The following is an 11,410-nucleotide window of genomic DNA, read 5'->3' on the forward strand; positions in this document are numbered from 1 at the left end:
CCCGCCAGGGGGCGGCCTGGCCGCGGGAGGCGCTGCCTGGCCCGTCTGGCGCCCGCGCCCGCGTCGGCTGGGCGGACCCAGGAACTTCCGGCCGCCGGGAGCCCAGATGGCGCGGGGCTGAGGGTGCGGGGCCTGGGCAGATCCATTCGAGGGGTGCAGTGGGGGCGACTGGGTGATCTTGGATCCCCTTGAGCTGCGGCGTGGGGCGTCAGTGAGGAGCAGGGGGAGAGCCCTGAACTGTGTGAGTGCGGGGATCCAGGCTGGGGCCCAGCTCCGCCAGCGTCTGACCGCGCGCCCTTGGGCCCCGTTCCTCCGCGGAAAAGCAGGGGGTCAATCGAGATGACCTCTAAGGCCCCTCCCGGGCCAGGCCCGGGGAGGCTGATCTGGTCTTTGACCACGGCCTGGTCAGAGTATCTCAGACCCTCTGGGTCCCTCAGGGAGGAGGACGGGACTTGCTTGCCTTTCTTTGAGCCCTTGGATACGTGAGACTTGAGAGGATTTAAAAGACTTACTGTGTCCAGAGACTTACTGTGACAAATGCCAGGACGTTTCGCGGGGCTTTTAAACAGATGCCATCCATTGCAGCAAATGGAGCCATCGCTAACTACCTTTTAAGGGTCCAGCTCACACATTTGTTATTTCTCACCCCAGGACCGCTGATTCCATAGGTATTATCTCCACTTTACAGGTGAAGAAACTGAGGCTGAGAGTGGTTTAGTAAGTTGCCCAGGGTTCCACAGCTGGGAGGTAGCAGAACCTGAGCTGGACTCCAGCACTGGCTCAGCTCACACCTGGATGAGGAGACCAAGACTTTATGCTTTAAAATAGGTGGTTTGTTTCTTTAACCACTGAGAGCAGTGCATCAGAATCACTTGGTAGGCTCCACCCCCAGAGTTTCCGGTTTAAGTCTGGGTGGCCAAGAATGTGGGGGGCCAACAGGTTCCCAGGTACTGCTGATGCTGCTGGCCCCAGGACCACGCTTTGAGAATCGTTGCTTCGGCTGAAGATTGGGGGTTCCAAGAGGAGCAGGGGTCCAAGTTTGGCAGATGATCCCTGGCGTTTTTACATTTCCCTTTTATACCTGAGGTTCCTGGTTGGGGTTTTCCGACATTATTTTGCCACCCTCTGGTGAGAATAGCAGCCATCAGCTAAACAGACAAGCCTCCCTGATGATATTGCAAGAGTCATCAGAGGCATAATCAATTGCTATCAGACGGGCAGGAAACAATTCAGAAGCCCAGGGGATTGCTGACCAGCCTTCAGAGACCGCCTCACTATCCTTCATTTATATTGGACATTTATAGCAGACAGCTGTGGGAAAGAAGGCAGATTCAGAGAATGTGGAATTTTAGAGCAGAGACAGGCCTTTATATTATTCTTTCCATCTGCAATTCGTCTTTCTCCCACTATTAGAGTTGGGGAAACCGAAACCTTCTCCAAACCACACAATCACTATTAACAAACATCTTAGATTCTCCATTGCCCATGAATTGGCCAGAATTCTGTGTGCTCATATCCTGCTCTGTTACATTCCTTTACAGTTGCTAACATGCTACTCATTTGCATGCCAGGTACTCCTGGCAGAAAAGCCAGAACTTCTACAAAGAGGACTGTATTTTCAGTTCTGGGAGTCCCTCCTCTCACAGGTGATAAATAGAAGCAACCAACCTGGCTAGAGTGTTCCCTTAACAAATCCTTTGTGATCGCTATTGCCATTGCCCTAAGTGAGGCCCTCTCTCTCTTGAGCTATTACAACAATGCTGTGAGGAGGGGAGGGGCATGGCACACAATTTACAAGTTACAGATGAGAAATCCCCAGCTCAGAGAGGCAAAGTGACCTGCCCAATGCCACCCAGCTGGGAAGGGGCAAAGCGTGACTCTCACCTCCTTCTCTGATTCCAAATCGTGCTTCTGCTGCTTCCAGCTGTTGGGTGTGAAAAAGACAGTGTGTGTGTTTGTTGAGGGGAGAGTGGACAGAGGGAGAAGAAAGAAGCATTGATTACCTACTCTGCGCCCAGGATTGTGTCGGATGCTTTACATTTACTGAATATGATTATTCCATGAACACCCCTTAAGTCTGTAGAGTTTGGCGTTATTATCCCATTTCACAGATGAAGAAATAATCTCAGAAAAGGTGACTTGCCAAAGGGCATGCAGCTGGTGATTTAAATCTGGGTCCTGGCTGTCTTGATCACACTGTCTAGGGGCAGGGGAACATATGGTTACTGATGTTTAAAGGGGGCCAACTCCTAGGCAGTTGCAGTCTTTGTAAATGATGTAACATCAGAAGGTAGCAACAAGGGGTAGTTTGGGGATTCCTGGCACTTTGCAAAATTTGGAAGAAAAACAGGAGGGATAAATACTACAAAATGCCCAAGGAGTAAACTTGATACGAGTTAAAGGGTCAGTAAATATAATAAAATATTGATTTCTTTCCTTCTTTTCAAGGTGCTTCCTCATTGACTAGCTATTCTTTGTGTTGAAATGTCATTGATCTGCAAGTTGTTAGTCTAGGACTTAGAATCTAAGTGGATCTTGATGGCAGAGATAAGGTGCTTTGGGCCCAAGACCTGGGTGGGAACATCTACAGTAAATCTTCCCTCTAGCAGCCCCATGTGCCCAGTGAGTCACTCTCTTGTCCTACACTCAAATCTTTTGCTAACCTACCCCTAACTTTATATCAGCTTCACATCACCTCCTGGTAGGACCTGCTAGCTATCTTGGCTCATCTGAGTCTTCTCTATCTTAGGGGCAATTTAAACCTCATTCCTCCTGAAGTCTTATCTTTGCTTAGAGAGCACTTATCTTGGCCGCTCCCCTGACATAGCTGCTGTTTATATTCTGTGAGCTGTTCCTTGGTCAACCTCATCTCACACACACAAGACGCCTCACAACCCCTTTTTAAATCTGGCTTATATTCTAGCACTGAACAGCTTGTCTTGTAACTTTCCTGTATCTCCAGCACTTTACATATAGTAGATTCTTCATGAATATTTGGTGGAGGAATGAATACATAGCCTGGGGCTATCTTTTTTGAAGGAGGGAAATTATTTCCTTTCGAATACTAAGATTCAGGAGAGCTGGCACCAGGTTTTATTTGGTTCTATCCCCAGGCTCGAGGACAAGGTCTTAGTAAATATTGAATCAACATTCTTTAAAAGAATACATTTTCTGGACCTGTTTACACATTGATTCAAGTAGCTCCCCGAATGTTCTGACTTGGAATAGATTTTCCTCCTGGAGGACTGAGTGACCAAGCCCTTTCCTTTTTTTGGGGGGGGGGGGCCGCATTGCATGGCATGCGGGATCTTAGTTCCTGGACCAGGGATCGAACCTGTTCCCCCGTGCAGTGGAAGCACAGAGTCCTAACCACTGGACCACCAGGGAATTTCTGACCAAGCCGTTTCATACAGAGCAAACAGAATGAACCCACCTTCTCCCTTCAGGAACCACCTCTTTTGACCTGTTCTAGACCCTTCCCCAGAAGCTACTCTGGATGTGGGAAGTTCCCGGATGGCCTAGAATGAGACCCCAACCTGATGGTGACTGTCCTGTTGAGGGGGGAGGGGTCAGTCTCCCCCACAAACCTGTTTCTCCTGCAGGCTGCCCCATCCATCCTTTCAAGTGCCTTTAAAATCCTTGGAGGCAACCCCAATTCCTCTCTTTTCCTCACACTCCACACTTGGTTCATTAGCACAGTCTGTTATGTCTAGAATCCAACCACTCTGTAGCACTCTATCACTATCTTGTGGTCCAAGTCCCCCTCACCTCTCTCCTGGATTACTGTGGTAGATTACATCATGACACGACTAAGCCAGTTCATCGCAACTGGGTTCAGTGTTGCTGTAGATCTCAGTAATCTCCAGTAATGAGTGGTAGATGAGCGTACCTTGCTACTAGCAGGGGGCACTGAGGCAACACAAGCCAGTTTTAGCCTGAATTCTGTGCCACGGACCATCACTGATTAGCAAGCAGGTCCTCGAGTTATATAACCTCCTCTGTGAGCTCAATGAAGGCCCAGATATATGTCCTGGGTGTTCCAAAAAGCTTCCTTCTTGAAAAGATTAAGTCCAAGGCAGAAGCAACAATATTTGAGGAACAAGCTTCAATTCAGGGTCAGGCGATGGCATCCTCACTCAGCGGCTTAAACCCCAGACCAGATGGATTCCTAAGACCTAGAGCCCATTGGAGTTCACTAGATTCTTATGCCCTGTGGTGCAAGAGCAGAGGCACATGGACAGCACATTGCACATCTGGAACACTGCCTGTTTGACTGATGGACAATTATTTTGGCCATCAGTTTGCTAATGAACAGACCCTCTGCTGAAATGGCATTAAGACAATTGAAGCACTTGCGGAAGTGCCTCTGGAGTGTGGCTTCTGGGTAAAGTCCCTGCTGCCTCCACGGGAGCAGCTCTCAAAGTGTGGTGCCTGGGACCTTTTCAGAGGGTCTGTGAGGTCAGCACTATTATTATTTTATTATTTAATAATACTAGGACATTATTTGCGTTTTTCACTCTCATTTTCTCCCAAGCATAGAGGGGAGTTTTCCAGAAGTTACATGTGTAGTATTGCCACAGGTTGAAGGAAGAATCAGATATGAGAATGCAGCTGTCTTCTATTAAGCCAGACTTTTTTTTTTAATACTTATAAGTAACTTTTCTTTTTTTTTAATTAATTAATTTATTTTTTGGTTGCATTGGGTCTTTGTTGCTGTGCACGGGCTCTCTCCAGTTGCAGGGAGCGGGGGCTACTCTTCGTTGCGGTGCGCAGGCTTCTCATTGAGGTGGCTTCTCTTGTTGAGAAGCACGGGCTCTAGGCGCGTGGGCTTCAGTAGTTGTGGCACATGGGCTCAGTAGTTGTGGCTCACGGGCTCTAGAGCACAGGCTCAGTAGTTGTGGCGCATAGGCTTAGTTGCTCTGTGGCATGTGGGATCTTCCCGGAGCAGGGCTTGAACACATATCCCCTGCATTGGCAGGCGGATTCTTAACCACTGCACCACCAGGGAAGTCCAAGCCAGACTTTAAAGATATTTACAAACATGTACAGTGGTTTCTCAGGATCTGCGGAAGATTGATTCCAGGACCTGCCCTCATACCAAAATCTGAGTCCCATAGTCGGCCCTCCGTATCCATGGGTTCCGCAGAGGAGGGCTGACTGTAAAACAATGACACTCTTCTCACTAAATATTTTTTGTTTTCAAAAATATAAATTTTCAGGACTTCCCTGGTGGCACAGTGGTTAAGAATCCGCCTGCCAATGCAGGGGACATGGGTTCGATCCCTGGTCCGGGAAGATCCCACATGCCCTGGAGCAACTAAGCCCATGTGCCACAACTACTGAGCCTGCGCTCTAGAGCCCGTGAGCCACAACTCCTGAGTCCGCATGCTTCAGCTATTGAAGCCCGTGTGTCTAGAGCCCATGCTCCGCAACAAGAGAAGCCACCGCAATGAGAAACCCGTGCACCGCAACGAAGAGTATCCCCTGCTCGCCGCAACTAGAGAAAGCCTGTGTGCAGCAACAAAGACCCAATGCAGCCAAAAATAAATAATAAATAAATAAATAAATTTATTTAAAAAATATATATCATTTTTCATAAAACTGTTAACCAAGCTAACATATGTAGATTTATTATTTTTTAAAAATTATTTAATACGTATTTTAAAAATACTTTCACAGGGTCACATGCACTTTTAATTTCTAAATGGTGAATATTAATAACCTCTATTAACAAAATCTGGGATCCTCAGTTTTTAAGATGAAAAATAGTCCTGAGACCAAAACGTTTGGGAATTGTTCTATGGTTTATCAAACTTATTCTGTTGAGAGCCAAATGGGAAGTATTTTAGGCTTTGAGGGCCACGCAGTCTCTTGTCCCTGTTGCATCTACTCACCTCTGCTGTGAAAGCATCCATACACACAAATGGGCCTGGAAGTGTTCCAGTAAAACTTTACTTATGGACACTGAAATTTGAATTTCATATGATTTTCATGTCTCACAAAGTATTATTCTTCTGATTTTAAAAAAATGTAAAAGCAATTCTTCAGTTCACAGGCTGTCCAAAAATAGATGGTGGGACAGATTTGACCCCCGGGTTGCAATTTGCCAACCCCTTCCTGTTCTAGGGGGTTCAAACCAATAACACACACATATACATCATGTTAGTTCAACTGAAATGTTCAGACAATATAACAGCTTTCTCACTGTTTCTGCACATGACCCCCGAAGGCTATTCTCAACACAGCAGCCACACTGATCCCTCTTTGCTCTAAAGCCACCAGTGACTTATCTCATTCAGCAGAGAAGCCAAAGTCCTTCCCATGGCTTGGAAGACCCTACATGATCTGCTGCCCCATCCCTCTGACTCAGCGCCTTCTGCTCTCCCTCTCATTCTGCTCTAGCCTGTTCCTTGAAAAAGCCTGCTCTTTCCTCAGGGCCTTTGCACTTGCTGTTTCCTCTGCCTGGAATGTCCTTCCCCCAAATAGCCAATTAATTCACTCAAATGTCTGCTCAAATATCACTTCTCAGTGAAGTCTTTGTTTTCTTTTTTTTATAACAGTTTTATTAATATAATTCATATGCCATGCAATTCACCCATTACAATTCAGTATACAATTTGGTGGGTTTTAGCATATTTACAGAGTTGTGCAACCTTCACCATGATCAGTTACAGAACATTTTTCATCACTCCAAGAAGAAACCCCAGACCTATTAGCAGGCACTCCCCATTTTTCCCCAGTTTGCTCAACCCTCCCACCAAACTACTTTCTGTCTCCATGTATTTGCTTATTCTGGACATTTCAAGGAATTAGAATTCCATTAAATGGAATCAGACAATATATGCTCTATTATGACTGAATTCTTTCACTAAGCTTAATGTTTTCAAGATTCATCCATGTTGTAGCATGGTTCAGTACCTCATTCCTTTTTAGGGTCGAATAATATTCCATTGTATGGCGATACTACAATTTATTTATCCACTCATCAATTAATGGACATTTGGGTTGTTTCACTTTTTGGCTATTAGGAATAATGCTCCTATGAACATGCATGTACAAGTTTTTGTGTGGACATATGTTTTCATTTCTCTTGGGTAGATACCTAGGAGGGAATTGCTGGGTCATATGGTAACTCTGTTTAACCTTTTGAGAAAATGCCAGACTGTTTTCCAAAGTGGCTGCACCATTTTACATTCCCACCAGCAGTGTTATCGGGGTTCCAATTTCCCACATCTTCTCCAACACTTATTATTACCTGTCTTTGTGATTACAGACATCCTAGAGGGGGGTGATGAAGTGGTATCTCCTGGTTTTGATTTGCATTTTCCTGAAGGCTAATGTAAATAAAGCCTTTCTTGATCATCCTATTTTAGATGTCAACCCCTCCTCCCTTCTCTACCCCCCTCCCCCCCGCTTCCCTGCTTTATTTTTCTATAGCACTTATTTCACTTATTTGTTTATTTGTTGTCTCTCTCCTCCCTCAGGGGATAAACTCCAGGAGGGCATGATTTGTGTCTGTTCTGTGCTCTGCTATATCCTCAATGCCTGTAGAAGCTCTGTCCAATGGAAATAGAGTGCGATCCATGTACGTATGTAATGTTAAACTTTCTAGTAGCCAAAAAAAGTGAAAAAAGAAGGAGGAAACAGATGAAGTTCATTTTAATAATATTTTTATTTAACCAGATATATCTAAAACATTGTCATTTCAACAAGTAATCAATATAACAAATTACTAAGGACATATTTTACATTCTTTTGTTCAGTCTAAGCCTTTGGAATCAGGTGTGCATTTCACACTTAACAGCCTTCTCAGTGTGAACTTGCCACATTTCAAGTGCTTAATAGCCACACATGGTCAGTGGCTTCAGCACTGAACGTGGGCCTAGAACATTCATTTTGTGAGTGTATGAACAACTCCCTCTTAGAGACGGTTTGATTAGTCACTGCCCTGGGGAGGAGGACTTTCATAAACATATTTACGTGAGGTCTTGCATGTAAGTGGTAAGCCTGGGCTTGGGTTTCCAATCCCTGCTTGCTCACTGTGACCTTGGGCAAGTCATTGTCCCTCTCCGAGCATCAATTTCTTCAGCTGTGAAATAAACTTTATGGTCCCTTCCAAGCTTTCAGCATCAGAGAGGGAGGCGAGGGTGTTGCCTGTGGGGTAAAAATTGTGCTCAAATGCCTTAGATTCCATACTTTTTGAAGTCAGGTGGCTTTCACCGTCACTGGGAGGAGGGCTAAATCACACAGAAAGATGGTTCTGGAAGACCTCTTGGAGAGCCCTGGTGAGCTGGGGGTTTTTGTGACCGTAAAGAGGCCCTGGGATCATGATTTACACAAAAAGAACAAAGGAATCTGTCTGGGAACACCACACCCCCCGCCAAGCCCCAGCATCCTAACACAAACTGTCTCCTTGAACTATCTGTATAGCTCCCCAGCTGCGTATGCATTCCTCAAAGGCAGGCCCTGAATTATTGAATATTCATTTCTGTGTTGGAGGATTGTTTGGAAGTCTGTGTAGGGAGGATTCTGATTTAGTTCATTTCCCTGCATCTGTTTGATTAATCCAGAAGAATGGGGGATTCAACAGGTGTTTTGCCAATATGTTAGCTTCTGCTTGCTCAAGCATTTTTTAAGATGTTATAAGGTGTCATCTTAATCATAAAATCTTCAAAACCCTCTGTGGGGTGAGACTGGGGACCAGGTTTGCCTGGGGATCGTTCCTTTCAGCTCCTCTGTCCACTGTGGGGACTGTGGGAATTGGCTTTCAAGAGCCCATGCCATCAACCGCGCAGCCCACAGGTTGGATTTCTCTAGGGGGAGGGCTGTGCTGGGAGTCACGATCTGCTTTCAGGGAAGGCGTCACTGTTTATGTAGCTTCTCTGAACTTAACCTATAGACTCGGGCAGATGGAGCAAAGCCAGGCCCCACAGTGTAAGCAAATAGGAATAGATCAGGTCAATTTGATTTGATCAACATCCCTGGTTTGCATTTCCAGGCTTTACTTCTGGAGAAGTAAGGTACTACTCCCAAAACAGGCCTCAGGAGGACAAATCTTTTGAGCAGAGTCCCTTAAAAAAATAATGCACTTACGAGTAAATGCATCGTATGTGAGATGGCTCCCCATTACCTCCCAGGACAGAGTCCATGCTGCTTCCTGTGATAGGCGTGGGAGGGTCTGGACCCTGCCTCTTCCTCCAGCCTCCCACCACCTGGCCCTTTGGGCTCTAAACCTTGCATTTCCCACATACCTCATGGATGGTCATTCATCTCCAGGCCTTGGCTTATGCTGTCCCTTCTGCCTGGCACCCCTTTGCCTTCCCTTCTTTCTGTCTGCAAAATTGGCCTCCCTTAGGTCTTGTCTGCTTATAGCAATCTGTCCACTTTGAACCCCCAGTTCCTGAGATACCCCAGGTTTGGAGCACCCACAGACCCTGGAATCTGTATTGCCGCACATGTTACACTGGGTTGGGATCAACTGTCTGAATATTGACCCTCTGGACCAATGTTCTTCATGGAAGGGATAATGCTTCCCAAGGAATGCTTTGAACTGTATGGGATATTTCAGTGGATGCAGTGACAGGAGGGTGCTATTTCCATGTGGTGGACCGGGGGCTGGGAATGCTGGCTGTCCTGCAATGTAGCGACAGTCCTGCCCAGCGGAGAATGTTTCTTGTCCCACAGGACTTTAAGAAGTCCAACCAGATGCTCCTGTAGGTAACACACCCTGTAATTAAGCGAGCTTGGAAACTAGTAATTGTACAAATAAACTCAATTTTTTTTTTGGCATGGTTTTAACATATGCTGACTTTTCCAGGAATGCAACTACTGTGTAAATCAAGGGAAGACCAAGTTTCGCTTTGCTCAGAGCTTTAGCAAGGACTTATCACGGTTTTGGAAAATCACACCTGTGATGGCAACATGACTCATGATAGAGAAAGAAGAAATTCACCCAGATACCTGCTGGCAAATCTAATTGTTTGAGGATTTTGCTTGACCATGGGATGAGTCCCCATACGACACGCCTGGATCCGTCTGCATTTGTTGATGTTGCGGTCGCCGTGTTTCACGGTATATAAAACTCTACTTTTTTTTTTTTTTTTTTTTTTTTTTTAATTTTTTTTTTTTGAAATTCACGGTCTTTTATTTATTTATTTATTTATCACTGTGTTGGGTCTTCGTTTCTGTGCGAGGGCTTTCTCTAGTTGTGGCAAGTGGGGACCACTGTTCATCGCGGTGCGCGGGCCTCTCACCATCGCGGCCTCTCTTGTTGCGGAGCACAGGCTCCAGACGCGCAGGCTCAGTAACTGTGGCTCACGGGCCCAGTTGCTCCGTGGCATGTGGGATCTTCCCAGACCAGGGCTCGAACCCGTGTCCCCTGCATTGGCAGGCAGATTCTCAACCACTGCGCCACCAGGGAAGCCCTAAAACTCTACTTTTTAAGCTCTTACTTTCAAATGCCAAAAAAAGTATTGCCTGAATATCGTCTTATCTCCCTTAAATCCAGATTTCTTTGTCCTAAGTAGGTGCAAGCACGTGACTGCTTTATTACATCTCTAGTGTATTAGGCCTAAGCATTTACAGATTGAAACACATTTTATTCTAATGCTCCTTTTATTTCCCTTTTATATTCGTTATATTATATTGATTTTGTCTTTTCATTACATGTATAAGTAGGCTATATTATCCATGAATTTAAAGCGGAGGATATTCAAAACATTTATTAAAGGTCGTGGGGGGATCCTAGCTGACAGTGTTGAGAACCACGCTAAAGCCTTAGAGGGCAGGGACTTCACCTCCCCTGTGTCACCACTTCCTCCCTTGTGCCTAGCACAGGCCTGGAATACAGTAGCTGCACAGAGAATCTTTTCTGAATGATGAAGGGGTTGAGGGTGACCCCTTGGCTGAGATGGGGAACAGAGGAGGGAGGGCAGTTTAGTGGGGAGAGTGATGAGTTCAGTTTTCAGCGTAGAAGCTTGGCGAGCCCTGGAACTTCGAGGGGCAGTGGCTGTGCAGGATTGCTCTCCAAATGCCACTGAAGAGTGGGAAGTACAGTCAGAGTGTCAGTCAGTTCATCTGTTTGGTCAGTAAACATTGCGAGTGGCTCTGTGTGGGATGGACAGATCAGCAGGGGCTGAGAGGCTCACAGTACAGGTGTGTGTCTCCTCTCCACCAGAGGAGACACACACCTGTACTTTCTATTTCCTAGATGGGATTTCCTAGATGGGATGCTGCCTGATTCATGAATCATTGAATAGAGTCAATTAGATTTTCAAATTTCCTCAGCTGAATTTTGTATTTTGGCACCATGATTAGAGCTTGGAATTTTCAGCCCTGCTCCCCATTCTCTTGGGAAGAGAGAAGGGCTGGAAATGGAATAAATGATCCATCATGCCTATGTGATGATGCC

At 45.9% G+C, this 11,410-nt stretch overlaps 1 long non-coding RNA gene across 1 annotated transcript; it reads left to right on the forward strand.

Moving 5' to 3' along the window:
* The first annotated feature begins 37 nt into the window (after positions 1–37).
* LOC130707772 (uncharacterized) lies at positions 38–10,059 on the forward strand. The gene is made up of 3 exons (XR_009007803.1): positions 38–241; positions 7,485–7,585; positions 9,818–10,059. It is a non-coding gene; the product is annotated as an uncharacterized LOC130707772 (long non-coding RNA).
* Positions 10,060–11,410: the final 1,351 nt, after the last annotated feature.

This window comes from Balaenoptera acutorostrata, chromosome 3, assembly GCF_949987535.1.
Source record: "Balaenoptera acutorostrata chromosome 3, mBalAcu1.1, whole genome shotgun sequence".
Classification (NCBI taxonomy): Eukaryota; Metazoa; Chordata; class Mammalia; order Artiodactyla; family Balaenopteridae; genus Balaenoptera; species Balaenoptera acutorostrata.